This window comes from Macaca thibetana, chromosome 1, assembly GCF_024542745.1.
Source record: "Macaca thibetana thibetana isolate TM-01 chromosome 1, ASM2454274v1, whole genome shotgun sequence".
Lineage (NCBI taxonomy): Eukaryota > Metazoa > Chordata > Mammalia > Primates > Cercopithecidae > Macaca > Macaca thibetana.
In genome coordinates, this window is record NC_065578.1 from 87,645,137 (window position 1) to 87,657,240 (window position 12,104).

The following is a 12,104-nucleotide window of genomic DNA, read 5'->3' on the forward strand; positions in this document are numbered from 1 at the left end:
AAATGAAAAATATTCCATTTTCATAAATTAGAATAATTTGTATTTTTAAAATGTCCATACTACAGAAAGCAATCTACGGATTCTGTGTAATCCCTATCAAAATACCAATGACATTCTTCAAAGTAATAGAAAAAAAAAAATCCTAAAATTTATATGGAACCGCAAAAGATCCAGAATAGTCAAAGCTATCCTTAAGCAAAAAGAACAAAACTGGAAGAATCACTTTACCTGATTTCAAATTATACTACAGAGCTATAGTAACCAAAACAGCATGGCACTGGCCAAAAACAGACATGTTGACCAATTGAATGGACTAGAGAACTCAGAAACAAAACCTTACACCTATGGTGAACTCATTTTCAGCACAGGTGTTAAGAACATAAACTGCAGAAAAGACAGTCTTTTCAATAAATGGTGCTGGGAAAACTAGATATCCATATGCAGAAGAATGAAACTAGATCCCTATCTCTTGTCATATACAAAAATAAAATCAAAGTGGATTAAAGACTTAAACCTAAGACCTCTAACTATGAAACTACTACAAGAAAATATTGGGGAACCACTTTAGGACATTGGTTTGGGCAAAAATTCCTTGAGCAATACCCCACAAGCACAGGCAACCAAAGCAAAATTGGACAAATGGAATCACATCAGGTTAAAAAGCTTCTGCACAGCAAAGGAAACAACAAAATTACAAGACAATCCACAGGATGGAGAAAATATTCACAAACTACCCATTTGACAAGAGATTAATAACCAGAATATATAAGGAGTTCAAATAACACTACAGGAAAAAAATCTAATAATCCAATCAAGGATCAAAATATTTGAATAGGCATTTCTCAAAGGAAGACATACAAATGGCAAATAGGCACATGAAAAGGCATTGAACATCATTTATCATCACAGAAATGCAAACCAAAACTACAAAGAAGTATCATCTCAACCCAGTTAAAATGGCTTTTATTCAAAAGTCAGACAATTACAAATGCTAACGAGGATGTATAGCAAAGGGAAGCTTCATACACTGTTGGTAGGAATTTAACTTAGTACAACCACTATGGAAAAGAGTTGGGAGGTTCCTCAAAAAAACTAAAAATTGAGCTACCATATGATTCAGCAATCTCACTGCTGGGTATATACTGAAAAGAAAGGAAATCAGTGTATTGAAAAGATATCTACATTCCCATGTTTGCTACAGCACGGTTCACAATAGCTAAGATTTGAAAGCAACCTAAGTGTCCATCAGCAAATGAATAGAAAAGAAAATGTAACACATATACACAATGCAGTACTATTCAGCCTCAAAAAAAAAATTAGATCCTATCATTTACAACAACATGGATGGAACTGGAAATCATTATGTTAAGAGAAATAAACCAGACACAGAAAAACAAACATTGCATGTTCTCACTTATTTGCGGGATCTAAAAATCAAAACAATTGAACTCATGGACATAGAGCATAGAAGGATGGTTACCAGAGGCTGGGAAGGGTAGTGGAAGGCAGGGGGAAGGGGGGAAGTGGAGATGGTAAATAGATACAAAAAATAAAAATGAATAAGACCTACTATTTGATAGTACAACAGGGTAAATATAGTCAATAATAACTTAATTATACATTCTTAAATAACCAAAAGAGTGTAATTGGATTGTTTGTAACACAAAGTATAAATGTTTGAGGGGATGGATACCCCCGTGGTCTATGATGTGCTTATTTCACATTGCATGCCTGTATCAAAACATCTTATGTACGCCATAAATATACATACCTACTATGTACTAGCAAAAAAGTAAAAATAAAAATAAAAGAAAAACAGAGTAAGAAAAAGCCTTTTAGTTCTGAATTTGAATTGAAATTATCAGTATAAACTTATGAGGCATTTAAATGCTAAAGGTAGATATACATGCATACATTTCCTAGATCAGTCCACTAAAATGTCTAGAAACTATGGCCAATCCAGAATCAATGAGCACCCCTGGGGCCCAGACTGGTGTCACCATATAATTTCCCTTTAAAATAAACCATAACCTTTTAAAGAAATGGCTAATTTCAGGCCAGGGACAATAAATGTACAAGACTGACCTGGAATATCTTTACATACCAGATAGCAAGAAAATTGTCAAAGACTATCAGGGTGTTATCAAAAACAAAATAAAACTCAGGAGACAACTTAAAAATGGAATCCAACAGTTCCAAGATAGAAAATTTTGAGCTTTAATAATGCTAATATTGCAATGGATTGAAATCCATAAATTATGCTTAAATTCATCCATGAGTTAACAATAATATTTATGAACAAAAACACACATTTTATCACCATCTGGGAATGACAAGTAATTGATTCATTGTCTTGAAAACTGAACAAACAAAGGGAAAAGACCAAGAATTTATCCTGTTTTCTCTATGTGAACTCTACCAATGGGTAATCAAACAGTATATAAGGGGAAGTATATTTTTATAAAATTATTACAGCTAATAAGTATAAGCAACTTGAAAAAATTAGAATACAACCCTGTATAATGAATTAAGAGATCCAGGTATAAGCATCAACAGCTGTTAACAACAATAGCCAAAAAAGAGCAAAAACCAGATATCATGTCTCCTGATAAAAGAATATAATAGCACCTATAATACAGACAAAAGATTAAACCCCAATATCAATCAGTCTCTTGATCCAAATTCCAATTTGCAGGAAATGTAAAGGATAGGGTGTCACATAGACCTGTTTCATAAGTATGTAATCAAGAAACTCTGCCCGTGGGAAATTCTCCAAGCCCAGTTCTTTGAAAGATGGGAGAGAGATAGGGATGGGGAGAGACAGAGGGAGAGAGATAGAGAGAGAGGAGAGGGTGAAAGAGAGAGGGAGAGAGGGAGAGAGGGGGGAGAAAAGAAGAAGAAGAAGAAGAAGAAGAGGAGGAGGAGAAGGAGGAGGAAGTAGAAGAAGGAGGAAAGAAGGAGGAGGAGGAGGAGCAGCAGGAGGAGGAAGAGGAGGAAAGAAGAAAGAAGAAGAGGAGGAGAAGAAGGGGAAGGAGGGGAGGAGGGAGCGGAGGGGGAGGAGGAGGAGAAGAAGAGGGAGGAGGGGAAGAAGGGGGAGACGATGAAGGAGGAGGAGGGGGAGGAGGAGGAGGGGAGGGAGGAGAAGGAGGAAGAAGGAGAAGGAAAAAGAAAAGGAGGGAAGAAGAAAAAAGAAGAGGAAGAAGAAGAAGAAAGAGAAAAGGAGGAGGAGGAAGAAGAGGAAGAGAAGGAAAAGAAGAAGGAGAAGGAAGAGACAAATTACAAAATTTTAATTGCAGAATAAAAGTGACATAAAAGGCATATCTTTTTTTTAATGGGCAAGACTAAACTGTAGTGTTTAAGGAAGCGCAGTTGTGTAATAAACCATAAAGACTTCAAAAAAAGTGATGACTGCAGAAGCCAGGAAAATAACTACTTTTGGAAGGAGGATGAGACTGTGATGAGGAGAAGGTATTGGGGTTTCTGTAAATGTTCCAATTTCTTTGTCCCAGATGGTGGTTACAATAATGTTCACCTTATGATAATTTGCTAATTATGTATTTTAGTGTGGTTTCTTATACCTGCATTTTATTTTACAATAAAAAGATTTAAAAATACTCATGCTCTTTTTAAGAACACAGACAACAAAGAAATAGAGAAGCAACTTTTTAATCCCTGAATGGGTTAGGCAGGTATCTTGCAAGACATCAATTATGACCAAAAGCTAGTAAGAAAACTACCTAAAGAAAAACAAAATTTTTTCTGCCTAGCCCCATGACATTATTCTGGAATAAATACCTCAGACTTTGGGAAACACATTGTTGCATCCATTTATGTCTAATATCTTGCACTGATGGGTAGATACATGGGAAGAATAACCTAGCAGGTAGAATGTGAGATTTTTCCAAATAATCGTGGTCATTTTGCCTGGTAGGTGAAGAAAAAAAACAGACAAAATAAACCTAACCTAAGGCAAGCAGAAGGAAACAAATAATAATGATAAGAGCAGAAATTAGTTAAGCCAATGGAAAAATATGGAAAATCAATGAAACAAAGAGCTGGGTCTTAGAAAAGATCCAAAAAATTGACACACTTTTTCAAGACTGATAAAAATTACCAGTACCAATGATTAAACAGGGGATATGACTTACAGACTTTGCAGACATCAAAAGGACAGTAAGAAAATACTATGAACAACCCCACTCACATTGATGCAATAATTTACAAAAAGGGACTAATTCCTCAAAAACACAAGCAACAAAATTGACCCAATATAAAATAGACAATTTGAATAGCCCTATAACTATTAAGACAATCGCATTCATAATTTTAATACTTCCAGAAGGAAATCTCCAGATCCAAATGGTTTCACTGGAGAATTCCACCAAATATTTCAAGAAAACTAATGTCAGTTCTATGCAATACCTTTCATAGTATTGAGTATGAGACGAGGGTACACTTCTACATTCATTTGATAAAGCAAGTGCTACCCTGATACAAAAAACAAACTAAAACAGCAGAAGAGCAAACAAAGAAATTACACACCAATATCCTCAAAAATACAGATACAGAAATTCTTTTTTCTTTTATTATACTTTAAGTTCCAGGGTACATATGTACAATGCACAGGTTTGTTATATATGTATACATGTGCCATGTTGGTGTGCTGCACCCATTAACTCATCATTTACATTAGGTATATCTCCTAATGCTATCCCTCCCCGCTCCTCCCTCCCCACAATAGGACCCGGTGTGTGATGCTCCCCTTCCTCTGTCCAAGTGATCTCATTATTCAATTCCCACCTATGAGTGAGAACATGCAGTATTTGGTTTTCTGTTCTTGCGATAGTTTGCTAAGAATGATGGTTTCCAGCTGCATCCATGTCCCTACAAAGGACACAAACTCATCCTTTTTTATGGCTACATAGTATTCCATGGTGTATATTTGCCACATTTTCTTAATCCAGTCTGTCACTGATGGACATTTGGGTTGATTCCAAGTCTTTGCTATTGTGAATAGTGCCGCAATAAACATACGTGTGCAAGTGTCTTTATAGCAGCATGACTTATAATCATTTGGGTATATCCCTAGTAATGGGATGGCTGGGTCAAATGGTATTCCTCGTTTTAGATCCTTGAGGAATCACCACACTGTCTTCCACAATGGTTGAACTAGTTTACAGTCCCACCAACAGTGTAAAAGTGTTCCTATTTCTCCACATCCTCTCCAGCACCTGTTGTTTCCTGATTTTTTAATGATTGCCATTCTAACTGGTGTGAAATGGTATCTCATTGTGGTTTTGATTTGCATTTCTCTGATGGCCAGTGATGACGAGCATTTTTTCATGTGTCTGTTGGCTGTATGAATGTCTTCTTTTGAGAAATGTCTGTTCATATTCTTTGCCCACTTTTTGATGGGGTTGTTTGGTTTTTTCTTGTAAATTTCATTGAGTTCTTTATAGGTTCTGGATATTAGCCCTTTGTCAGATGAGTAGATTGCAAAAATTTTCTCCCATTCTGTAGGTTGCCTGTTCACTCTGATGGTAGTTTCTTTTGCTGTGCAGAAGCTCTTTAGTTTAATTAGATCCCATTGGTAAATTTTGGCTTTTGTTGCCGTTGCTTTTGGTGTTTTAGACATGAAGTCCTTGCCCATGCCTATATCCTGAATGGTATTACCTAGGTTTTCTTCCAGGGTTTTTATGATATTAGCTGTAACATTTAAGTCTCTAATCCATCTTGAATTAATTTTTGTATAAGGAGTAAGGAAAGGATCCAGTTTCAGCTTTCTACTTATGGCTAGCCAATTTTCCCAGCACCATTTATTAAATAGGTAATCCTTTCCCCATTTCTTGTTTTTGTCAGGTTTGTCAAAGATCAGATGGCTGTAGATGTGTGTTATTATTTCTGAGGGCTCTGTTCTGTTCCATTGCAAGAGAAAGAAATAAAGAGTATTCAGTTAGGAAAAGAAGAAGTCAAATCGTCCTGTTTGCAGATGACATGATTGTATATTTAGAAAACCCCATTGTCTCAGCCCAAAATCTCCTTAAGCTGATAAGCAACTTCAGCAAAGTCTCAGGATACAAAATTAATGTGCAAAAATCACAAGCATTCTTATACACCAGTAACAGACAAACAGAGAGCCAAATCATGAATGAACTCCCATTCACAATTGCTTCAAAGAGAATAAAATACCTAGGAATCCAACTTACAAGGGATGTAAAGGACCTCTTCAAGGAGAACTACAAACCACTGCTCAGCGAAATAAAAGAGGACACAAACAAATGGAAGAACATAATGCTCATGGATAGGAAGAATCAATATTGTGAAAATGGCCATACTGCCCAAGGTAATTTATAGATTCAATGCCATCCCCATGAAACTACCAATGACTTTCCTCACAGAATTGGAAAAAACTGCTTTAAAGTTCACGTGGAACCAAAAAAGACGCCACATTGCCAAGACAATCCTCAGCCAAAAGAACAAAGCTGGAGGCATCACGCTACCTGACTTCAAACTATACTACAAGGCTACAGTAACCAAAACAGCATGGTACTGGTACTGATACAGAAATTCTTAACAAAATATTACCAAATAGAATTTAACAATATGTAAAAACAATTATACATTATAACAAAGTGGGGTTTATTTCGGGGATGCAAGGCTGGTTCAATATTCAACAAATCAATCAGAGTATTCTACCACATTAACAAGTTAAAGAAAAATTGCACATTATTATATCAATCAATGCAGAAAAGGCATTTGACAAAATTCATTTATGACAAAACCTGTAAGAAAAATAGGAATAGAGGAGAACTTCCTCAACTTTATCCACAAAGAGCATCTACTAAAAAGCATATAGTCTATATTACATTTGACAGTGAGAGACTGAATGCTTTCCCTCTAAAATCAGGAGCAAGGCAAGGATGTTCATTCTCACCACTCTTATTCAACATAGTACTGAAAGCTCTAGACAGTGCAATAAGGCAAGAAAACAAAATAAAAGGCATACATATTGGAAAGGAAGAAATACAATTAGCCCTATTTGCACATGACATGATTGTCTACAAAGAAAATCTCAAGAAATTTACAAAACCTCCCAGAACTAACATGTGAGCTCAGAAAGCTCACAGGATACAAGATAAACATACAAAAAAATCAATTGAATGTCTATAATAAATAGTAATGAACATGTCAACACTATAATTGAAGTACAATACCACTTAATTGATCAAAAAATGAAATATTTAGGAATAAATCTAAGAAAATATGTATAGGACTATATGTTGAAAACTTCAAAACCCTGATAAAACAAACCAAAGAAAATCTAAAAAAAATGGAGCAATATACCATGTTTATGTACAGGAAAACTCGACAAATTAATATATAGGTTGAACACAGTTCTTATCAGACCCCTAGCAAGATTTTTTGTACATATAGAAAAGAGCTTTCTAAAATTTACATGGAAAGGCAAAGAAATAGAACAGCTAAAACAATTTTCTAAAAAAAAAAAAAAAAAAAAAAAAAAAAAGAGCAAAGTGGGAAGAATCAATATAACCAATTTCAAGACTTTTATTATATAGCTATAGTAATCAAATTGAATGAACCTGCCTCACTGTTACTCTGATCTTTCCTATTTCAAGAAATGGCAACCATTTCTGATTAAAGTGACTTCTCCTTATTACATGTATTTCTAATAGACATTAATAGCACATTACACATATTAGATCCATTAAGCGAAACACACATCAGCAAATTTGTGTGCTGCATGACTCGAATGGAGCAGAGACGATAGCACACTTGATTAAAATACTGGGTAAAAGTGCTTGTATCCAAGAAATTTCTAGTACAGCTTTCATTTAGTTTATGTATATATAAATTATATTAACTGCTTTGGTTTCTAAGTGTTTACGTGTGATGCTACAGTGATTTTCAGCAGCATGTACCTCTACTACATTTTTCATGCCACTACAGACTAGATATGTCTTCAAAACATAAATTTAACAGCAGAATTTTATCTAATCTGCTGGCTGCTATCTATAAACCAAACACTTCAATAATGTTTTCTACATTCAAACAAAACTACTACAGTTTTTGCATTGGAAATCTTAAAGACAAAACTAGGCTTTAATTGCATTCTTGCTGATCCTGATTATTTGAAAAGCATACCAAAGTTTACTTATAGTAAATGCTTAAATTTTATTTTATTTGCATTTGTTTTAAGGCCAGAGATTTATTGAAACAATATCAAAAAAAACATTTTTAAACTTTAGTAAATACAGTATCTCATTTTATAAAGCAAAATACTCAAAATTTGTGCCAGTTTTCCTGTGGTTTGTAAAATCTGGTGTACAGTATGTTTGGTGAGTAAAGCCAAATCATTGGGACAGAAAATACAGTCCCAAGCTAATACATCACTTTACCATCTAGCATTTATCAAACACATAGGAGGAAGCAGGAAAACAGTGCTAGGCATGTTTTACATTTTAAGGTAGCAAATAGATTGAAACATTCTCTTAAAGTTAGCTATCTTTCTCTGAAATAAACAAATTCTCATTTAAAAAAAACAAAAATAGGAAATTTCTTGAAAATGACATGAAAGCAATTGCAAGAGAGGTCTATCTGTGATGATTTTCTGTTTCCTGAATAGGGAAAAGTGGAACATATTCCTACTGTCACAATCCCTTTTAGCTATGTGACTTCAGTCACACATATATTTAAAAAACAGAATTTCAAACACTTAGTTAAGCCTTACAACACGAGCCTAAGCCCATGGCATTCTTACTCCCTGATTTTTTTCATGCCAGGACATTATTTGAAATACATTGTTTGACCTAGTTACAGACATTCTGATGGGCAGCACTAGGAGGTTGTCAAGTTTATTATTTCTCCCTTTTTTCCTAAGACATTTTATGTTTATTTCCTTCTGATTTCCAAAAGTCACCTTTTTCCAAGAGACTACAATTTCCTCTGTTAATCGTATGTGTGTGTATGTTTGTTTGTTTGTTTGTTTGTTTGTTTTTGAGGCAGAGTGTCACTCTGTCACCATGCTGTAGTGCAGTGGCACAATCTCAGCTCACTGCAACCTCTGCCTCCCGGGTTCAAGCGATTTTCCTGCCTCAGCCTCCCCAATAGCTGGGACTACAAACATGTGCCACCATGCCCAGCTAATTTTTTATTTTTAGTAGAGATGACGTTTCACCCTTAGCCAGGATGGTCTCAATCTCTTGACCTCAAGATCCACCTGCCTCGGCCTCCCAAAGTGCTGGGATTACAGGCGTGAGCCACCGCACCAGATCAATTCTGTATATTTTTAACTAAACTCACAAACTTACTGTTCCAAGTAACTTGTAACACTGATCAGCATGTTATGAAGTCATTAGATGTATATTGAAACCTGTTTCTAACTTGAGTTGTCATCTTGTAATAATCAGATAACTAAACTCAATACATAATCTAATGATCACACTCATTTTATAAATTCATCTAGCCTAAACGTTGGCTATGAGTCACTCTCTACTTGTCAAGACACACTGATTAAAGTAAGAAGGATATCATATGTGACAAGGAATGTGTCTAAATATAAAATATTCACTGTTTTATATTATCAGGTATGATTCTTCACCAAAATCAGCAAAGCCTGCCTGAATTTAATTCCCCTGAGGGCAAGATCTTTATCTCATTCACCACTCTATCCCCAGCACCTAAAACAGAGTCTGGCACATATCAAGGGTTCATTACATATGCACTAGTTAAATGACTTACTAGCGAATTAATAAATGAAATCCATGATGATTGATAACTGTATCGATAATGTCTCATGTAAATACTTAAAACTTTAACGCATAGAGAGACAGCATAGAATGGCTGTGAGTTTTAAAAATTTTGTAAATACCCAGAGTGAGTGAAAATGTAGAAAAATAAAACAGGAGCTATCATCTGCTGCTGGTGAAAATGTAAATTGATAAATTTGTGGAGGATAATTTATAATATATGCCGTATATTTACATCCAAAAACTATGCTTACAAATTTATCTTAAGAAAATGATCAGATAAAGATTTATTGACAAAGATAGGATAATTTTTATAATAATAATAAAAGTAAAATGTTCTATATATCCAAAATAATGGAGTGGTTAGTTAAATTATGGCATACCCAAAGAATGGAATATTATGCAGCTAGTAAAAATTGTCATTCAATGAAATTAAAAAGATGTTCCAGAGATACCACCAATTTTTTGAATTCTATATGCATATTCATAAAAAAGAGTGGAAAACACATCAAAATACTAAGTAACTTGTTGTTTCTTGATAGAATTACAGATGATATGTATTTTCAGTATTTTTGTAATTGCTCTTTTCAATATTTTCTAAATTTTCTACAATGAAAAAATATTTACTTTTAGGATAAGATTACTTTAATAAAAATAATTTAAAATCAAAATACAAAGGAAAAAAACTAGTATTAAAACCAGAAAGACCTAGGTTTGAAATTAGGCTTGGGCACAACTTCCTCAACCTTCTCATCCTGTTGCTTCGTGCATATAATGCTGGCTACATGGCAGGGCTTAGCATGGTGCTGTGCACATAGTAGATAATCAATAAATGATGCCCCAGAATAACTACATTCAGTTAATACTAGACATAAGGATTTATAAATGAAGACTATGAAATATATTTTTGCAAAAATTTCCCTTTTAATACCTTTATCCTTACCAAAAACTTATTTCATTGCCTGTTGCAAGGGTCAGTTCAAAAAACAATTAATTACATACGGAAGGATTATATGAAGTTACGATCACAGCAATTACTAATGTAGTTCACCAATATATTTTTGAGCATATTGCTCAAATGCTTAAAATGTGACTTTTTAAAAAAAAAATCTATCTAAAACATTTTATAACTGGCTAGCTTTTATGACAATTTAAATTTTTCCATATGGCCAACAGCTGACAGTATTATGCCAGCTTTAATGTTCCTCTCTTTTTTTATATAAATATGCACTTTCAAAAGCAGATTTAAATTATTGAGAACCATGAATTTTTATAGAGTTCGTGTTGACATAGGACTTTGTAATACTTAAACTAAACCTTTATGGTATATCGTTTACGTCATTTTTCTCCATTGCACACACGAAGCTTTAACTCTATGCGATTGTTAAAAAAGTGGGTTTAAATTCTCTTTAACATGATTGATTCTTCTATAACAAATGTGCTAACAGCCTACATCAATATGGGCTTTTGACCTTTGAAGATCCAGACTTAGAGTTTGAATATCTACATTTGGGTCTTAACCTCATCACTTCTAACTTAGTTTTAGCATGAGGATCAAATAAGCTCAAACACAAGCGAGCACTCTGTCAATGGTAAAAGCATATCTATGGTCTCTTGGCCCCAGCTCTGCATGAAATTGTGGTTCTGCACTCATGCGAGCTTGGGTAACTATTTCCATGTTGGAGAAACACAGGTACATTAGCTCAAATAACCTGTCATTCTCAAGGTTAGAGAAGTGTTTGATGCACAGTGGCAGAAATATCTCAGAATTGCCTGGAGAATGTTATCAGAATAAACATGCAGTCTCATTCCCCTCCACCTCCCACAACTAGCCATCAGATCTGAACTCACCCTTGAGGTGAAAATATATTGTTGAAGTGAGGAAATGAAACCTGTTTTTCAAAAGCATCTTAAGGGTTTCTGATAATATGGTTATGCCATGAGTACTAAGGATGATAATTTCTACATTAACATATGGTCTTGACTTTATAATTCCATTATTTTACATACTGTTTTGAGTAATATCTATTAATCCCCCACAAAATTTGGAATTGTGATTCTTTCTCAATTCTGTTTTTTCTACCCACTTCTTTCTTCTTCACTTCATTGAGGCTTCTAGGACAAAATATAACCAGTATTCACTTTCTGATGTAGTGAGACATATTTTCACCAAAATGACAGATGGGATGTTCAGATGAGAGTAATTGCAATGTCTTGAACGTAGTATGAAATAGATAATAATTTAATACGATTTACTTGATATTTTAAAACAACAACTTTACTGAGATATAATTCACACACTATTTCACCCATTTAAATTATACCGTTCAGGGACTT